This window comes from Somniosus microcephalus, unplaced genomic scaffold, assembly GCF_052327205.1.
Source record: "Somniosus microcephalus isolate GS21.2 unplaced genomic scaffold, FLI_Smic_1.0 unresolved_chr1, whole genome shotgun sequence".
Taxonomy (NCBI): Eukaryota; Metazoa; Chordata; class Chondrichthyes; order Squaliformes; family Somniosidae; genus Somniosus; species Somniosus microcephalus.
This window is the reverse complement of record NW_028225179.1, coordinates 40964168-40984551: the sequence shown is the minus strand read 5'-3', so window position 1 is coordinate 40984551 and position 20384 is coordinate 40964168. Positions and strand designations below refer to the sequence as shown.

At 44.7% G+C, this 20384-nt stretch overlaps 1 non-coding gene across 1 annotated transcript; it reads right to left on the bottom strand.

Moving 5' to 3' along the window:
• Positions 1 to 4785: 4785 nt before the first annotated feature.
• On the bottom strand, positions 4786 to 4857 carry trnat-cgu (transfer RNA threonine (anticodon CGU)). Its single transcript has one exon. It is a non-coding gene; the product is annotated as a tRNA-Thr (tRNA).
• Between the last annotated feature and the right edge of the window lie 15527 nt (positions 4858 to 20384).

Genomic DNA, 20384 nt, shown 5'->3' with positions numbered 1-20384 from the left:
ACTAGATCCTCTGACATGTCTTCATTTTTCCTCAACTGAGGATTCCCCTCTACTGTGGTTGACATGGCCCTTAGCCATGCCCGTTCTATCTCCCGAACTTCTGCCCTCACCTCTGCCCCTCCCTCCTGCAACCACCATAGGGTTCCCCTACGCTTTCACCCCAACAGCCTCCACATTCAACGGATCATCCTCCACCATTTCTGCCACCTCCAGCGTGATCCCACCACCAAACAAATCTTCCCCTCACCTCCCCTTTCACCATTCTGAAGGGATCGCTCCCTCCGCGATACCCTGGTCCACTCCCCTATCACCCCAATCACCTCTTCCCCTTCACCCGTCACCTTCCCGTGCAAGCGCAGGAGATGCAACGCATGCCCTTATACCACCTGCTTCCCACTGTCAGGGGCCCCAAACATCACTTCCAGGTGAAACAGCGATTTACTTGTACTTCTTGCAATTTACTATAGTGTACTCGATGCTCACGATGGGGTCTTCTGTACACTGGGGAGACCAAACGCAGATTGGGTGGCCTTTTGCAGAACACCTCCATTCAGTCCGTAAGGGTGACCCGGAGCTTCGGTCGCCTGTCACTGTCATTTTCCGCTGCACTCCCGCTCAGACCTCACCGTCCTAGTCCACTTACATTGTTCCACTGAAATTCAAAGTAAGCTCGAAGAACAGCACTTCGTCTTTTGATTAGGCACTTTACAGACTTCTGGACTCAACATAGAGTTCAACAATTTCAGACAATAACATCGGCACCTAGCATGTATTTTTTTTTCCACACTTCTTTTTTGTTTATTTGTGTTTTATTTTCTTCGCTCCCACATGGCAGCTGCCTTTCCTTCTGTCAGGGCAATTTACACTTCATCTAGAGCCATCTTTTGTTTCTTAAGCTGCCCCATTACCAGCTCCTTTTGCCTTGAATATCGGTTAATGTCTCTTACCCTCTACTGCCTCCTATCCTATCACAGACCATCCTTGTTGTTCTTTCATTCCCTCCCCCTTTCCCAGCACCTACACTTGCTTTAAAATCTGTTCTTTCTCCTGCTTTTTTCCAGTTCTGACGAAACGTTAACTCTGGTTCTCTCTTCACAGATGCTGGCTGACCTGCTGAGTATTTCCAGCATTTTCTGTTTTTTCCTGTAACATTATCCAGTGATTTCCTCACTGAGGCAAGTAAAACGTTTCATTTCATTCGGTCCTCGCCAACTGTTGCTGGAAGGCCGATTGACCTGGATTCAATCTCCACGGATTTTATGTCGCTGTGCTCGGTGTATGAGGAGGCTTCGCCAGGCCATATTGTATCTTGCTTCCCAAGGATGGACAGCAATGCGCTGCCTTCGCTGCAGTAGGGTCCCCCAGGGGTGGGTATTAGCACCATCACTTTTCCTGTTATATATAAATGACCTGGACTTGGGTATCGGGAGCAAATTTCAAAGTTTGCTGATGGGTTGGCAACATTTTAAATATTCAGCAGGACAGCATTCGGCATTCGGGATCCTTGATATTATAAACAGGGAAATAGAGAACAAAAGCAAGGAATCTATGCTCAAACTTCATAAAACATCATTTAGGCATAAGGTTGAGTAGTGTGGCAAATTCTGGGCACCACAGTGAGGAAGGATGTAAAGGCCTCAGAGAGTCTGCAGTAGAGATTTACTAGAATGGCACAAGGGATGAAAGACTTCTGTTATGTTTAGAGATGAGGAAACATTAATACGCAGCGATATTTAAGATCTGTAATGCACTGCCTGAAAGGGTAGTGTAAGCAGATTCAATCGTAACTTTGAAAATGTAATTGGATAACTACTTGAAAAAAATACTGGGCTATGGTGAAATTGCAGGGGAGTGGGATTAATTGTTTCGCTCTTTCAAAGAGCCGGCACAGGCACGATGGGCCGAATGCCCACTTCTGTGCTGTAATATTCTACCATTCTATAATATCGACCTCCACAACGTCACCTATAGGCGAGAGATGCAAAGTTGTGCACAACTCTGCTTCAGTGGTATCGTGTTCACCAGAGATGGGCTGTAATGCGCTGACTGAGGCCACATTCGCGGCTTCTTGCCAGCAGCGGGTGATTGAAGAGAGCTGCTTTTCGCGGCCTCACTCATTCGGGGTTCTGGAAAACGGCAACAAAACGATGGATTTGATGGCATGTCTGAAATGCAGCTTCGGACAGTTGTTATTAACCGAGGCAGCCCTGCAGGATCTTATAATGATCTCTCAAATATCAACTGAAACCAGTCAGGATGTAAGTATCATTTTGCTTTTCCAAAATAAACGGTGTGACTTTCATTGTGGAAACCTGGATAGAGTCTGGTCTGGCTCACTGCGGAAATATGCATGTCACAGCTAACCAGCTCTCCTGCAACCAGTGCAGCCTCCCATTGGCCTTTCGGAGACTTGTCTGCTAAGATGAAATCTGATTTCCGTGAAGCCAATCTCAGGCTTTTATATATTTTTGATGTGCCTGCTTCCGATCGCAGGGTTAATGGTGGGAATGTCAGCTCTGCCCAGCTGGCAATGTTTGTAGCACATTTCCTTTCAGTCAAAACACACGTTGAAATCTGAAACTGTGAGCCAATAATGTAAAGATTACCCGATCGTTCGTAGAACCATTAATTTTTGAGCTCACGGCCGACCGTGTTAACTGATTGTCCCACAGAGGCAAAAGCCTTTCCATATTGAAACAATGATTCACCGAGCTACAGCATCAGGTTACAGCAACCAATAAGGATCGAACATATATTACGAATTACGTTCGGTCTGCTGCAGATAAGCGGAGCATTGGGGACTGTATTTTGTACATTCCGAATACCAACGCCCTTTCACGCCAGCCCAAAGTTCGATTCCCATTCTGAGCCCTCTTTCACAGTTCGATGACTTCCATCGTATGTCCAAGTTTGCTGACGGCACCAGGTTAGGCAGCACAGTAAGTAGTGTAGATGGAAGCAGAAATTTGCAAGGGAACATTTATACTTTAAGCGAATGGGCAAAACTGTGGCTGACGGGGTTCAATGTGGGGAACTGTGAGATCATTCACTTTCGAACTAAGAAAGGTGGATTAGAGTAATTTCAAAATGGCAAATAGTTAGGAACTGTGGAGGAGCAGAGAGATTTAATAGTCCACGTAGAGTAATTACTTCAAACTACCGGACACGTACAAAAAAATGCTAGGTTCATGGAATATTAGCCTTAATCTCAAGATGGCGGGAATACAAAGGGGCGGAAGTGCTGCTGGAGGACTACAGGAAAGATAGGGAAATGGTGCAGGGGGAGGAGTAGCCTTAGTGATTCAGGATGAAATCAATTCAATGTTAAGGAGGATATAACGAGAGGTAAACAGACAGTGGAGAATTTATGGTTAGAATTAAGAAATAGGAAACGATTTAAGACTGAGCGATTAAGACAGTGGGATTTGTGTATAGGCTCCCTGGTCGCTGGTCTGAAGTGCTAGATTGTATAAATGCAGCAATTAGACAAGCGCGTCATAAAGGCAGTGTTGTATTAATGGGGGATATTAACTTTCACAGAGATTGGGGTAAGCAGACTAGCACTTATCAGAAAGGTTTTTTAAGTGTGTCCGGGATAGTTTTCTACAACGATATGTCCTAGAACCAAGAAGGGGGCATGCCATATTAGATTTAGTAATGAGTAACAAGCCAGATTTATTCATCAGATTTAGCGTTCGTGAAACTGTATTTAATAGTGATCATAACATGTTCGAGTTCACCGCAATGTTTGAGAGGGAGAAATGCAAAGCAGCTACAAAGATTCTTCGTTTTGTCAAGGCCGTCTTCAACAAGACAGAGCCTGGCCACAATAAACTGGGCAAATCTGTTCACAAGTAAAACGACAGAAGTGGGAGGTGTTCTGAAATAATTTAAGATGAAATTGAATCAGTTTAAACATCTGAGGGGCAAGAACTTTACTGGCCAAAAAATAGGCATGGGCGGCTAGAGGTAAGAGACTGCATTAAAATAAAAGGAGAAGCAAACACAAATGCAAAACATTGCAGCGATCCTGGTGAATGGGAAAGTTACAAAGAACAGCAAAGGGTCACAAAGCAGATAGTAAGAGCTACAAAGGGGGAGTATGAAGAGAAAGAGACTGGTGAAATGGGCAGACACATGGCAGAGAAAGTTAACGTAGAGAAGTGCAAAGTGATATATTTTGGTCGGAAGAATGAGGAGAGGCAATGTCAACTAAATGGTAGAACTTTAATGGGGCCGATTATTTCGTTTAATTGGCTCCCTCTGCAGACCACTGGCCCCGAAACCACTCAGAATGCTCTCCCCTGCAATTAATTAACCAGCTCTAAATGGTACAATTTGAAAGAGTGTGCACGAACTGGAACACATGGGGTGTGCGCACACAAATCATTGAAGGTGGCAGGATAAGTTGAGAAAGCTGTGTAAACGGATTTGAGATCCTGTCTTTTATTAATAGCTGAATAGAGTATAAAAGCAAGGAAATTATGCTAAACATTTATAAAGCACTGGTGAGGCCTCACCTGGAGTATTGCGTTCAATTCTGGGCACCACACTTTACGAAAGAAGGCAAGGCCTTGGAGGGAGTGCAGAATCGATTTATTGGAATGGTACCAGGGATGCGGGACCTCATTTATGCAAAGAGACTGGAGAAGCAGGGATTTTTCTCTTTAGAGCAAAGAATGTCAAGAGGAGAGTTGAAAGAAATGTTCAAAGTTATGAATGTATTTGATAGAGATAAAAAGGAGAAACATTAAAAATGTTAAATTAAATGCGATAAATGTCCTGAGGCGTAGATGGGGGTCGAACCCATGTTCTTCGGTTTACGAGACCGACGCCTTACCACTTGGCCACTACGCCGTATGTCAGAGTTTAACTTGAGCTTCATTAGTACCGAACCCCGAATCATTTCAATGAGGTTGAAACAGAACAGGCACTTGTACACAGGAATAAACTGAGATAGTGGAGCAGGCAAATAACAGCCTCATTTACATGAATCCTTCAATAAAACCTTTCAGATAATTAGAGAATCATACATCACAGAAGGAGGCCATTTGCCCCGTCGTGCTCTTGAAAGAGCAATCCAATTATTCCCAGCTCTTTCCCCATACCCCTGCAAAATTTTCCAATTCAAGTATTTATCCAATTCCCTTTTGAAAGTTACTATTGAATCTGCTTCCAGCACCATTTCAGGCAGAGCATTACAGATTATAATAACTCGCAATGTAAAAAAATGTTTCCTCATCTGCCCTCTGGTGCTCTTTCCAATTACATTCAGTTTGAGTCCTCTGTTGTCCTCTGTGTGTTGCCAGGACTGGAGAATGTTGGCGTTGAGGAAAGATTGGACAGACTGGAGTTGTTTTCTTTGGAACAGGGGAGGCGGAGGGGAGACTTAATTGAGGGGTATAAAATTATGAGGGGCCGAGCTAGAGTGGATAGGAAGCACCTATTTCAGTTAGCAGAGAGGTCAATAACAAGCAGCCATAGATTTAAAGTAATTGGTAGAATGATTAGAGGGGTGTTCAGGAGAACTTTTATCACCCAAAGGGTGGTGGAGGTCTGGAACGCACTACCTGAAATGGTGGTAGAGGCAGAAACCCTCATCATATTTGAAAAGTACTTGGATATGCACTTGATGTGCCGTAAACTGCAAGGCTACGGACCAATAGCTGGAAAGTGGGATTCGGCTGGATAGGTCTTTCGTCCAGAGCCGATGGCCCTCCTTCTGTGCCGCAAATTTCTAGGGTCCTATGATTCTAACAGGTAGTGAGTTCTCCTAGGTGTCCTGGGCATATCTGTGTCCGAGAGCCAACATCACCAGTGGGATCTTGCTGTGTAGAAATTGGCAGCCGTGTTTTCATACATTACAAGCAGTGACCACGCTTCAAAAAGTACTTCATTTTCTGTAAAGCAATTTTTTTTTAAACATTCGCCATTCATGCGATGTGGGGGTCGCTGGCAATACTAGCATTTATTGACCATCCCCAATTGCCCTTGAGAAGGTGGTGATGAGTGCCTTTTTGAACCACTGCAGTCCGTGAGGTGAAGATACCCAGAGTGCTGTTAGGGAAGGAGTTCCCGGATTTTGACCCAGCGACAATGAAGGAACGACAATATATTTCCAAGTCAGGATGGTGCATGCCTTGGAGGGGAATTGCAGGTGTTGGTGTTCCCATGCACTAGCTGCTCTTGTCCTTCTAGGAGGTACAGGCATCGGTTTTGGGAGGTGCTGTGGAAGAAGCTTTGGCACTTGTGTAGCGCGATTGTTACTTTCTACGTATCAACTCAAGCCTGAATGTTGTCCAGTTCTTGCTGCATGCAGGCCAGGATTGCTTCATTATCTGATGGGATGAGAATGGAACTGAACACTGTGCAATCATCGCTGAACATCCCCACTTCTGACCTTATGATAGAGGGAAGGTCTTTGATGAAGCAGGTGAAGATTAACTCCTGCAGTGATGTCCCGGTTCTGATATGATTGGCCTCCAACAATCACAAGCATCTTCCTTTATGTTAGGCATGTGTCCAGCAGAGGAGTTTCCCCCTACCCCACGTCCCCCGAAAGATTCCATTGACTTCAATTTTACTCGGGCTCCTTGATGCAACATTCGGCCTAATGCTATTTTGATGCTAAGAGCAATCACTCTCACCTCGCCTTTGGCCATGTTAGGATCAAGGGTGTAATGAGGTCTGGATCCTAGTGGTCCTGTCGGGACTCAGACTGAGCATTCGTGAGCAATCCGGACGTCCCATGGTCGTGAAAGCTGCTATAGGAGAGCGAGTTTTCTTTTTCACTATTTAAAAACTACTAACAATTGCGTGATGTTTATTTGTAGTAACAGATGGTCATCGGGCTGAAACCTTAACTCCAACTTCCTCTCCCCACAGACCCTGCCAGGTTGTCCCAGCAAGGCCCATTCATAAATGTTGATATTAAATAAATTGTTCCTTCTATCGTCATTAATGACTTAGAAAACACAATATAGAGCCATATATCCAAGTTTGCCGATGATACAAAGGTTGGTGCTACGGTAAGTCGTGTAGCCAGCAGCATATAATTACAAAGATATATTGATAGCTTAAGTGAATGGGCGAAACCGTGCCTGATGGATTTCAATGCAGGTAATTATGTCGTCATTCATTTTAGACCAAAAATGTAGATCGGAGTATTGATTACATGGTGCACAGATCGGAACAGTGGAGTTCCGAAGTTATTTCGGGTTCATGCACACAGACCACTAAAAGGTAGCAGTAAGGTTCAGAAATAATCAAGAAATCGCACAGCATATAAGGCTTTATAACGAGAGGCTAGAATATAAAGGAGAGGAAGTTATTCTACAGCTAACAGATACCTGGTTCTATGTACAGTTCTGGGCACCGGCCGTTAGAAAGTATAGATTGACAATGGAGGGGTTGCAGTGCACATTCACCAAAACGTTACCAGCGCTCCAAGGGTTAAAATATGAGGAGCGATTACATAAGCTGGGCTTCTACTTCCTGGAATTTAGAAGGTTGTAGCATTTGATTGAGGTTTTTAAGATTTTGAAACGAATTGATAAGGTGGATAGAGAGAAATCATGTTTAGCCGTTGGTGGCGGAGTCCAGGACAAGGGGACATAATTGTAAAATCAGAGGCAGGCCATTCGGGGAAGAAGTTAGGAAGCATTTCTGCACGTGAATGTTGGCAGCAGTGTGGAACTCTCTCCCACAAAATAGCAGTATATGCCAGCTCAACTAATAATGTTAACCTGAGATTGGTACGTCTTTGCTAGACATGCGTTGAAATGATGTGTTGCCAAAGCAGATGGATGGAGTTAAGACACAGCTCAGACAGGAATTCAGTGAATGGCGAAAAGGCTCAAGGGGCTGAATGGCCTCCTCCTGTTCCTATGTTCAGAACACCAATTGTAAATGAAGAAACGCTGTCTTGAAGGGTGAATTATAAATATGGCACCATCCCTTGCAGAGATCAAATGACTTTTAATCCATTTCATACCAAAATTGGCTGGATGTTTTATTTTCAACCCCCGTTGCCTGAGCATCTACCAGAAGTGGGGTTCGAGCACACGCAAACACACTTCTATTAGAATGTAATCACACGCCTTAAAAACTCGGCCATCCTGGTGATAGAATCCGTGCCGCGCAGTGCTTGAAAATTCGACAAATCCCTTGCAGACTCTAAATTTAGTTTTCAGCGCCGAGCAAACTACACGTCAGCATAATCTAAAAATGTGAGAGGATAAAGACATTTTCTAAAGCTACGGACGGTGAAAAGCTGAACTGCAAAAGCACAGCAGCTGGGCAAGTGATGCATTGAACTGATCGTGCGTAACTAAACAAGAACTCCCTCGGCTTTTAGCCCATAGACCATGTAACCCTCCCGTTCAACACCGAACGCCTATGAAGGAATAATGTTAAAATGCACGTGAAACACTCAGGATCAGCAAGCTGTAAAATGAACCAGCGCTTAAAGGGTTAACACGTGAGGTGCAGAGTAAAATGATGTGGGGGGGCGATGGAGAGAGTGACGGAGAGAAGGTAATAGTTGGACGGATAAACAGTGACCCAATTAGAAAAGCTTACAGAAAGTGACTGAGGCTGAGTGAGACATACAGAGAGACTGACACCAGGAAATAAATACAGCAACAGAGAGAAATAGAGCGAATCATAGAGCGAGAAAAAGAGAAACATCACATTAAAGGTGAAAAAGTCGCTGCCGGCACGGGCGTGAATTGGAGACGTGACCTGCGGTTTACCGGTGAAAACACAAGGTCACTGAGGTAGAGGATTGTCGCATCATAGAACCATAGAATGGCGCACTTTCCCCACAGCCCTGCACATTGTTCGTCATCAAGTATTTATCCAATTCCCTCCTGACTATTGCATCAGCGATCCGATCTGCTTCCACCAACAGTTCAGACAATGAATTCCAAACCATAACTACCCTCTGAGTAATAAAAAAACTCATCGCCTCAGTAATAAAACAATCTAATCTCACCTCGCGTTCTTTTGCCAATTAAATTAATAATTTAAACCTGAGATCGATAGTTTTCTTTTAGACAAGGGTACGAATGGATTAGACGTTCAAAGCAGGTGGGTGAAGGTAAGATCCAGGTCAGCCATGATCTCACTGAATGGTGGAATATGCTCGAAGAGTTGAGTGGCCCACTCCTTTTCCTATTTTCTGTCAATCGGCGGAGCACCTGCTGTAAATGTAGCAACGCTGCCTGGAAATGTGAAATATAAATATTGAAATTTCCATTCCAATGATTACAATACTTCGATGAGTTATCACAATCGATAACATCCAACATTGGGGGGCTCAGAATTCACACGTAATGACGTACATTCAATCTTCACTCAGATCCCTTAACCACTCGGCCATCCTGGTGATATAAACAGCGACGCGCAGTTGTACACAATTCAACAAATTCCTTTCACGTCAAAATACAAATCCATTGATAATGCCAGTGATTTGAAAGCTGCTGTGGGAAAAATAACATCACTTACATTCTTGTTTCCTGGTCCTCACCGTCTCCCTTTCACTGTGGGCGTCCAATCCCGCTACACCTCCATCCCCCACCAGGACGGCTGGATGACCCTCCGCTTCTTCCTTGAACGGAGGCCATCACAGTCACCATCCACTACCAACCTCCACCGCCTGGCTGAACTTGTATTGAACTTACATTGAACTACTTCTCCTTTGAATCTACTCACTTCAACCAAAGAAGCCCAGCTGCTCCCAAAGCTAACTTGACGCCACGTCCTCCCACCTTGCTTCCTGTAAGGACTCTATTCCTTTTTCTAAGTTCCTCCCTCTCCATCGCATCTCTTCTGACGATGCCAACATACAGTTGGGCCAGTAATTCCGGTCCCAACGCGTGAGTACGGACGGGGTACTCACGTGTGGGCCCGTTGGAAGTGCCGGATATCAGCATGCACAGCGCATGAGCAGGAAACCAGCATTTCCTCCAAGGGGTTCAGAGGTCCTGCGCGCACGCGTTGAACTTCCTTCTTTTTGACAGGTTTGCCCGTGTGCAAGGGCCTGAACTTTTTAGACATATAAAAAGGAGGCGTAAGGACTTGATTCTTTAAGGTAAGTGGTCTATTATTTAGAATTATAACATTTTTTCCACAGCTTTATTGTTCTTAAGGACTTTACAGTAAGGTAAGTTTATTTTTAGACCCGATTTCTTAAAAAATTATTTTTTTCAAAAATTTGATTAATTGTTTAAAATGGTTTTTTAAAGTTATTTATAGTTTATATAATTATTGGGAAGCTTTTTTAAATTTTATTTAAAGTTAAACTAGTCTTTTGGGCGCACTACTTTTCATGAGTTTGACAGATCTTACTATAAACTCATGAATGAAGTTTCCCCTCCCCTGATTGGCTGCATAGTGCTCACCTGATCCCAGCCGGCACATCGCACTAACTACGCCGCTGGATCAGGCAAGCACAGCGCGCTGACATCTGAACCGGGCCAGTGACAGGAATTGCAAGCAGGCCCAGGCTTCAGATGTCGGCGTGCCGGGTGAGCGCACATCGGGGGCTTGCACGCGCGGCAAGCCCCCGAACCTAATTTCTGGGCCAACCACCTGGATCTGTGTAAGGGCAGTCTGTGTCAGGGTAGCATCTGTCTAGTTCTGCATATTATATCTGGACCTGAGTAAGCGCTGTCTGTGTCAGGGTCGGAGCTGTCAGGGTCGGTACGTTATATCTGGATCTGTGTAAGGGCAGTCTGTGTCAGGGTAGGAATTGTTTGGCTCTGTATGTTATATCTGAGTCAGTGTAGGTTCTTTCTACGTTTGTGTAGGAGCAACCAGGGTTTATGAAGAAGCTAACGAAAGGCAATCAACCTGCAACATTAACTGTTTCTCTCTCCACAGATGCTGCCAGACCTGCTCAGTGTATCCAGCATTTACTGTTTTTATTTCAGATTTCCAGCATCAGCAGCATTTTGCTTTGGTTTCTATGATGCAGATGCCTGGGTCTGTGTAGGAATATCTGGGTCTGTGCAGGATCTGTCTGGATTTGTGTATGAGTGCCTGGGTCTTTGTAGGAGCTGTCTGTGTCTGTGTAGGAAGGTCTGGGTCTGAGCAGGAGCTGTCTGGGTCTGTGTAGGAATGTCTGTGTAGGAGCGGCCTGGGTCTGCGTAGGAGCTGTCTAGTTTTGAATAGGAATGTCTGGGTCTGTGTATGTGCTGTCTGGTTCTGCGTAGGAATGCCTGGGTCCGTGTAGGCACATTCTGTGCCTTTCTTGGAACTGTCCATGCCCGTGTAGGAAGTTCCCATGTCAGTGTAGTGGCTCATGCATAGGTGCTGGCTGAGTCATTGTAGGAATTGTCTGGGTCTATGTAGGAGCGAATGGGTCGGAGCAGGAGCTCTTGGGTCAGCACATGTGTCCCATGGATCAGGGTTGGAGCTATCTGGTTTTCTGTAGGATAGTCTGTGCCTGTGACGGTGCTCCCTGTGTCAGGGTAGGAGCACCCTGTGTCTGTGTAGGACAGTCTGTGCCTGTGTTGGTGCTCCCTGGTTCGGGGTAGGAGCTCCCTGGGTCTGTGTAGGACAGTCGTTGCCTATGGTGACGCTCCCTGTGTCAGTATAGGAGCTCCCTGGGTCTGTGTAGTTAAGTCTGTGTCTGTGATGGTGATACCTGTGTCAGGGCAGGAGCTGACTGGGTCTGTGTATGAAAGTCTGTGCTTGTGATGGTGCTCCCTGTGTCAGGGTAGGAGCTATCTAGGTCTGTGTAGGAAAGCCTGTGCTTGTGGTGGTGCTCCCTGTGTTAGGGTAGGAGCTGACTGGCTCCGTCTATAAAGTCTGTGCCTGTGATGGTTCTCCCACTGTCAGGGTAGGTACCTTGTAGGTCTAAATATGCTTACGGGTCTGAACCGAAGTTTTCTGGGACTAAATAGGAACTGCTTTGATCTTTATAGACAAAAACATCTGTCTGATGGGGCTGAGATTTCGTCAAAATGTCACAGCGTCTCCGTCCGCACCTGTGCTTTGTAAAGCAGTTTTATTTACGTTTAATTTACAGATGGGTGAAATGATAATCAGGGGCGGTTGGAGCCTCAGCGCCCCCGGGTGAGACAGGGATGAATCTGCCGGGCCTGGTTCTGAATGTGCAAATGTGACAGAAATCACGATGGGCATGGGAGGAGATGGGTGGGGCTATGAACTGAGATTAAACCCCCTGCCCAAACAAAACTTGCCTCAGTCACAGAAACGAATGGTCACTTCCTGGGCGGTTGTTGCATCACTCACTGCCTCCATATCTTCTCACTGCCTTTGCTGAGATATTGTGCAAATCTGAGGCCTCGCACCAAACTAATGCAGAAACGCTGCTGCTGCTCTCGGGATGGGTACCTGCTGCCTCTATACATTACCGTCCTAACAATTCATTAACTGTCTGAGTGGAGCAGTGCGGCGCTTCAGAAGACTGGCAGACAAGGCAATGTCAGAGCTGTCCCGGGCTCAAGTGCTCTGCTTATCAAGAACAGCCAACACATGGCTTACTTATGGAAACGCTCTAAGTGCTGCTTTTTATATCAATGGCTCGTTGTTCTAGGGGTATGATTCTCGTTTCGGGTTAATTAGCATAGAATATGTCAGAGGTCCCGGGTTCAAATCCCGGACGAGCCCTCATTTTGCTCTCGACTTTTGACCTTGAATTCCCTTTGAAACATTTGGAAAGATAAAAGAGCAGTTTCCAAATCAATCCACGTGAATCTCAAGCGCTTTGGTAAGAGGGTCAGTGCAAATATGCCGGATCAAAGGTAATCTCTACGGCCTACTATGTGTAGAAACGAGTTTTTTCTGGAAGTTGAATGCGATATTCAACCAGTTCTGGATTTTCATCGCATTAAAGTAGATAAATGAACAAAAGATTTGCATTTATTGTGCGCCTTTTACCACAAACGGACGTCCCAAAGCACTTTACAGCCAATGAAGTACTGTTGTACATCAGTGTTGTAATGTAGGAAACATGGTTACCAATTTGCGCACAGCAAGCTGCCACAAACAGCAATCAGATAATGACCAGATCATCTGTTATTTTTTGTTATGTTGATTGAGAAATAAAAATTGGCCAGAATGATTGATGTCCCAGTTTTATTCAGTATACAGGCAGTCATTAAGATAAATAATGATTGGGACTGGGAAGGACACAGTTTTCACACCTACCCGCAATGATCACAAGATCCTTACCTCTGAGGAAGGCCATTCAGCCCATTCTAATACAGCCCTCCAGGGCATCCATAGTCTTCACTTCATTGTTTAATCCAGTTTATTCCTATAAATCATTCCGAGGGTTTAACCACCACCGCTCTGCCTGGAGTCCATTCTAAGTGTTGATCATTCTCCTGATATCAGCCCTAAAGAGCTCACTTTTACTTTTGAGGCTGTTTCTTCTTGTAATCTGGTATTCCACATGAGTTACTTTCTTGTAGATCTCTCCATTGCCGCAGCTGCCTCCATACTAGGCTGAAAATTTCGATTTTAACCCCGAGCGGGTAGGGGTAAAATCCCTCCACGTGTGTATGTTTGTTCAACAGTATCCAGGTGTGTCTGGTAATGTTGCTCCCTCCTCTGGCCGCTGTGTAGTATTGCACCACCTGGCACTGCTGCAGCCTCCTCTGGCCGCTGTGCAGTATTGCACCACCTGGTACTTCTGCTCCCTCCTCTGGCCGCTGTGCAGTATTGCACCACCTGGTTCTGCTGCTCCCTCTGCTGGCTGCTGCGCAGTACTGCTGTGTATGGTTGAACCTGGTCCAGCTTCGACCTCCTCTGCTTCTAGCTGTGCCAGAACTGGAAAAGGAGAATGAAGGGTGGAGTTGCTTCGGGGGAAGCGACCTTCCAGAATAGAAGGAGTGAAAGGACGATTTCTTGATCCAGTCTGCAGACACCTAATATAGGGTAAACTTATCTGAGAAGGAAGAGAACAGAATTCCCGAACTTAGAGCGGGTGTAGTGCTTTCAACCTTCTACCTGCTCCGACATTACATTAGTTCATGGCTGATCTGCACCTCACCTACATTTGTCTGCCGTTGCTCCATATAGCTTGATCCCCTTACCTAACAACAACTTGCCGATCTCAGTCTTGGAAGCAACAATTGACCCCCACGGAATTATTGGGGAGAGAGTTCCAGATTCCTACAAACCTTTATGTGAAAAGATGCTTTCGGATTTGACTTTTGAATGCAGCGGCTGTAGTTTTAAATTTTTCCCCCTTGTACTTGATTCCCCAGTCAGAGGAAGGAGTTTAACTCTATCTACACTATTAAACCTTTTAACACTTAAAACACCATGATCAGCTCACCCATCAAACTACTAAATTCAAGAGAACAGAAGCCAAATTTATACAATTAATCCTCATAATTTAACCCTGTAAGCCACGGTATTAATCTGGTAAATCTGCACTGCACCACTCCAAGGACAATATATTCTTCCTGCGTGCGGTGACCAGAACAGAAAACAACAGGCTTGGCTATTCCAAAGCACGCCTGGCCGGCCTGCTACGTTCCATCCTTCAGAAAACTGAGGTAATCCTGCCTGCCCATGTCCTTACTCGCACCAAGTCCCATCCAGCCATCACTCCTGTGCTTACTGACCTGGATTGGCAGGGCAGCAATTTCTGTGTGAATAACTGGGAGAATCGGACATTATAGGGACGTGGGAGGCTATCGAAACGCGGAGCAAACGAGGACTTTTTCATTTTGAGTCTCAATTTAGACAAACCAGAATCGCTGAATGGCAGCTTATGATCAATTATGATTATGGAGCCTGACATTGCTCGGAACTCGAATCACAATAATGATGCATTGAAGGCGTGCGTCATTATTATTACATATATGTTGCAGCAAGCGCGAGGCAAGATGGTTTGTGCTGCGCAAGAAACTGATGGTTATTCACTACAAATGGGAACATATTGTGCTTGTCCGGGATTTGTACATGTGACCTCACATATCAATCAGTGAAACCCTTTAGCGAGAATCACACCACCAAAACAACGAGCCTTTGGCAACATAGCCGTTCAGCCAGTGTAGAGTTTAACTGCCACCAAAACCCCATCAGCCCGCCTTTCAAACAGCGTGTGTCCATTCCATCTCGGTTTCTATTCGGGGAAAATCCTCTATGACACATCTAGGTGAGTGGAATTAGCCCAGGAAATCACCCTGGCCCTGTATCCCTCACAGTACCGAGCTGTTGCAAGAGGTGAATCTGCCCCAGCCAGAAACAAGTCCAGCTCTCGCTTGAAGAAATTCAGCGAATCGGCGTCCACTGCCCGAACCAGCAGATTGTTCCAGAGTTAAAAATAGAAACATAGAAGATAGGAGCAGGGGTAGGCCATTCGGCCCCTCGAGCCTACTCCACCATTCAATGCGATCATGGCTGATCATCTAAATTCAGTACCCTGTCCCTGCTTTCTCCCCATACCCCTTGATCCCTTTAGCCTTAAAAAATAATTGCTACTCCTTTTTGAATATATTTAATGAATTGGCCTCTACTGCCTTCTGTGGTAGAGAATTCCACAGGTTCACCACTCTCTGGGTGAAGAAATTCCTCCACATTTCTGTCCTAAATGGCTTACCCCTTATCCTTAGACTGTGACCCCTAGTTCTGGACTCCCCGACCATCGGGAACATCCTTCCTGCATCTAGTCTGTCCAGTCCTTCAGAATTTTATAAGTTTCAATGAGATCCCCTCTCATTCTTCTAAACTCCAGCGAGTATACGCCCAATCGAACCAATCTCTCCTCATACATCATTCCTGCCATCCCAGGTATCAGCCTGGTGAATGTTCGCTGAACTCCTTCCATGGCAAGAACATCCTTCCTCAGATAAGGCGACCAAAACAGCAAACAATACTCAAGATGTGGTCTCACCAAGCCCCTGTACAACTGTAGCAGGACATCCTTGTTCCTGTACTCAAACCCTTTCGCTACGAAGGCCAACATACCATTTGCCTTCTTAACCGCCTGCTGCACCTGCATGCTTACCTTCAGCGACTGGTGCACAAGGACACCCTGGTCTCGTTGCCCTTCCCCTTCTCCCAATCTATTACCATTCAGATAATAATCTGCCTTCCTGTTTTTCCCACCAAAGTGGATACCCTCGCATTTATCCACGTTATATTGCACCTGCCATGCTTTTTGCCCAATCACCAATCACCCAACCTGTCCAAATGATCCTGGAATTTCTCAGCATTCTCTTCACAGCACACAAGCCCACCCAGCTTTTTTTCGTCTGCAAATTTGGAGATATTACTTCAAGTTCCCTTGCCTGGATCATTAATACATATAGCTTGGGCCGAAGGACCGATCCGTGCGGTACCCCACTAGTCACTGCTGCCACTCAGAAAAAGACCCGTTTATTCCAACTCTTTGCTTTCTGTCTGCCAACCAGTTCTCTATCCAAGTCAATGCCTTGCCACCAATCCCACGTGCCTTAACTTTACACGCCAATCACTTATGCGGGACCTTATCGACAGCCTTCTGGAAGTCGAAATACACCACATCCACTCGTTCTCCCTTATCTATTATAACAGTTACAACCTCAAAAAACTCCAGTGGATTAGTCAAGCACGAATTACGTTTTGTAAATCCACGTTGATTTTGTCCGATCCTGTCACTGCTTTCCAAGTGCTCTGCTATTACATCTTTTATAATGGACTCTAGCATTTTCCCCACTACCAATGTCAGGCTTACCAGTCTGTAATTCCCCGTTTTCTCTCTACCAACTTTTTTGAATAGTGGGTTAACATTAGCTACCTTCCAATCCATGGGAACTGTTCCAGATTCCATCAAATGTTGGAAGATGATCAGCAATGCATCTATTATTTCTAGGGCCACTTCCTTAAGTATCCTAGGATGTAAGTTATCAGGCCCTGGGGATTTATCGGCCTTCAATCCCATCAATTTCCCTAACACCATTTCCCGACATATACTGATTTCTTTCAGTTCCTCACTTTCATCAGACTCTATGTTCCCCGACATCTCTAGGAGGTTATTTATGTCCTCCTTTGTGAAGACAGGACCAAAATATGTATTTAATTGGTCAGCTATTTCTTTGTTCCCCATTATAAATTCCCCTGATTCTGACTGCAAGGGATCTACACTTGACTTCACCAATCTTTTTCTCTTCATATATCTATAAGAGCTTTTACAGTCAGTTTTTATGTTCCCTGAAAGCATACTCTCATATTCTAATTTCCCTTTCTGAATTAATCTCTTTGTCCTTATTTCTTGAATCCTAAACTGCTCCCAATCCTCAGGTTTACTGCTTTTTCTGGCCAATTTATATGTCCTCTCCTTGGATCTTATGCTATCCCTAATTTCCCTTGTTAGCCACGGTTGCATCACCTTTTTTGTTTTATTTTTATGCCAAACTGGGATGAACAAATTCTGTAGTTTATCCATGTGGTCTTTGAATGTGTACCATTGCCTATCCACCGTCAACCCTTTGAGTGACTTTCCCCAATCAATCCTACCCAACTCGCACCTCAGACCATCATAGATTCCTTTATTTACATTTAGGACCCTAGTCTCTGGGTCGACTACTTCATTCTCCATCTTAATGAAGAATTCGATTATTTTATGATCGTTCCGACCCAAGGGGCCTCATACAACAAGATTGCTAATTAATCCTTTCTCGTTACATAATACCTAGTCTAAGATGGCCTGCTCTCTGGTTGGTTCCTCGACGTATTGGTCCAGGAAACCATCCCGTAAACGCTCCAGGAATTCCTCCTCCACAGTATTGTTACTAATTTGGTTAGCCCAATCTATATGTAGATTAAAGTCACCCATGATGACTGCTGTGTCCTTATTGTCCTCTTCTCTAATTTCCCTTTTAATGCCATCCCCAACCTCCACATTACTGTTTGGAGGTCTATATACCACTCCCACTAACGTTTTCTGCCCCTTGGTTTTTCTCAGTTCTATCCATACAGATTCCACATAATCAGAGCCAATGTCTTTCCTTACAATTGTGTTAATCCTTTCTTTAACCAGCAAAGCTACCCCACCTCCATTTCCTTTTTGCCTATCTTTCCTGAATATTGAATACCCCTGCATGTTGAGTTACCAGCCTTGGCCACCCTAGATCCATGTTTCCGTAATCCCAATCAAATCATATTCGATTACCTCTATTTGCGCAGCTAATTCATCCACCTTATTACGAATGCTCCTCGCATTAAGACACAAAGCCTCCAGGCTTGTTCTTTTAACGGTCTTCGGCCGATTAGAATTATTGTTTACTGTCAGCAGCAATTTTATGAGAGTTGCAATACTAAAGTGAAAAGCAAAACACATTCCAGGAGACAGACATAGAAACATAGAAACTTAGGAAATAGGAGCAGGAGTAGGCCATTCGGCCCCTCGAGCCTGCTCCGCCATTCAATGATATCATGGCTGATCATTCGAATTCAGTACCCTCTCCCTGCATTCTCCCCATATCCCTTGACCCATTTAGCCTTAAGAAATATATCTAACTCCTTCTTGAATATATTTAATGAATTGGCCTCAACTGTCTTTTGTGGTAGAGAATTCCACAGGTTCACCACTCTCTGGGTGAAGAAATTCCTCCTCATCTCAGTCCTAAATGGCTTTCCCCTTATGCTTAAATTATAACCCCTGGTTCTGGACTCCCCGCCATCGGGAACAGCCTTCCTGCATCTAGTCTGTCTGTTCTGTCAGAATTTTATAAGTTTCAATGAGATCCCCTCTCATTCTTGTAAACTCCAGAGAGTACAATCCCAATCGACCAAATCTCTCCTCATACATTATTCCTGCCATCCCAGGTGTCAGCCTGGTGAATCTTCGCTGAACTCCTTCCAAGGCAAGAACATCCTTCCTCAGATAAGTCGACTAAAACTGCACACAATACTCAAGATGTGGTTTCACCAAGGCCCTGTATAACTGCAGCAAGACATCCTTGTTCCTGTACTCAAACCCTTTCGCTATGAAGGCCAACATACCATTTGCCTTCTTAACCGCCTGCTGCAGCTGCATGCTAACCTTGAGCGATTGGTGCACAGGACACCCAGGTCTCTTTGCACTTCCCCTTCACCCAATCTATTGCCATTCAGATAGTAATCTGCCTTCCTATTTTTGCCACCAAAGTGGATAACTTCACATTTATCCACGTTATATTGCATCTGCCATGCTTTTTGCACAATCCCCCAACCTGTCCAAATCATCCTGGAGTTTCTCGGCATCCTCCTCACAGCACACACGCCCACTAGGCTTTGTTTCGTCTGTAAATTTGGAGATATCACATCGACTTCCCTTGTCTAGATCATTACCATATATTTTAAATAGCTTGGGTCGAAGGACCGATCCCTGCGTTACCCCACTAGTCACTGTCTGCCACTAGGAAAAAGACCCGTTTATTCCAACTCTTTGCTTTCTGTCTGCCAACCAGTTCTCTATCCAAGTCAATACCTTGCCCCCAATCCCATGTGCCTTAACTTTACACGCTAATCTCTTATGTGGGACCTTATCGACAGCTTTCTGGAAGTCCAAATACATCACATCCACTGGTTCTACCTTATCTATTTTACCAGTTCCATCCTCAAAAAACTCCAGTGGATTAGTCAAGCACGATTTACCTTTTGTAAATCCATGTTGATTTTGTCCAACCTTGTCACTGCTTTCCAAGTGTTCTGCTGTTACATCTTTTATAATGGACTCTAGCATTTTCCCCACTACCAATGTCAGGCTTACCAGTCTGTAATTCCCCGTTTTCTCTCCACCAAAATTTTGAATAGTGCGGTAACATTAGCTACCTTCCAATCCATGGGAACTTTTCCAGATTCCATCGAATGTTGGAAGATGATCAGCGATGCATCTATTATTTCTAGGGCCACTTCCTTAAGTATCCTAGGATGTAGGTTATCAGGCCCTGGGGATTTATCGGTCTTCAATCCCATGAATTTCCCTAACACCATTTCCGGCACATACTGATTTCTTTCAGTTCCTCCATTTCATCAGACTCTATGTTCCCCGACATCTCTAGGAGGTTATATGTTTCCTCCTTTTTGAAGACAGAACCAAAATATGTATTTAATTGGTCTGCCATTTCTTTACTCCCCATTATAAATTCCCCTGATTCTGACTGCAAGGGGCCTACGCTTGACTTCGCCAATCTTTTTCTCTTCAGAAATCTATAAAATCTTTTACAGTCAGTTTTTATGTTCCCTGAAAACTTACTCTCATATTCTAATTTCCCTTTCTTAATTAATCCCTTTGTCCTCCTTTGTTGAATCCTAAATTGCTCCCAATCCTCAGGATTACTGCTTTTTCTGGCCAATTTATATGTCCTCTCCTTGGATCTTATGCTATCCCTAATTTCCCTTGTTAGCTACGGTTGCTTCACCTTTTTTGCTTT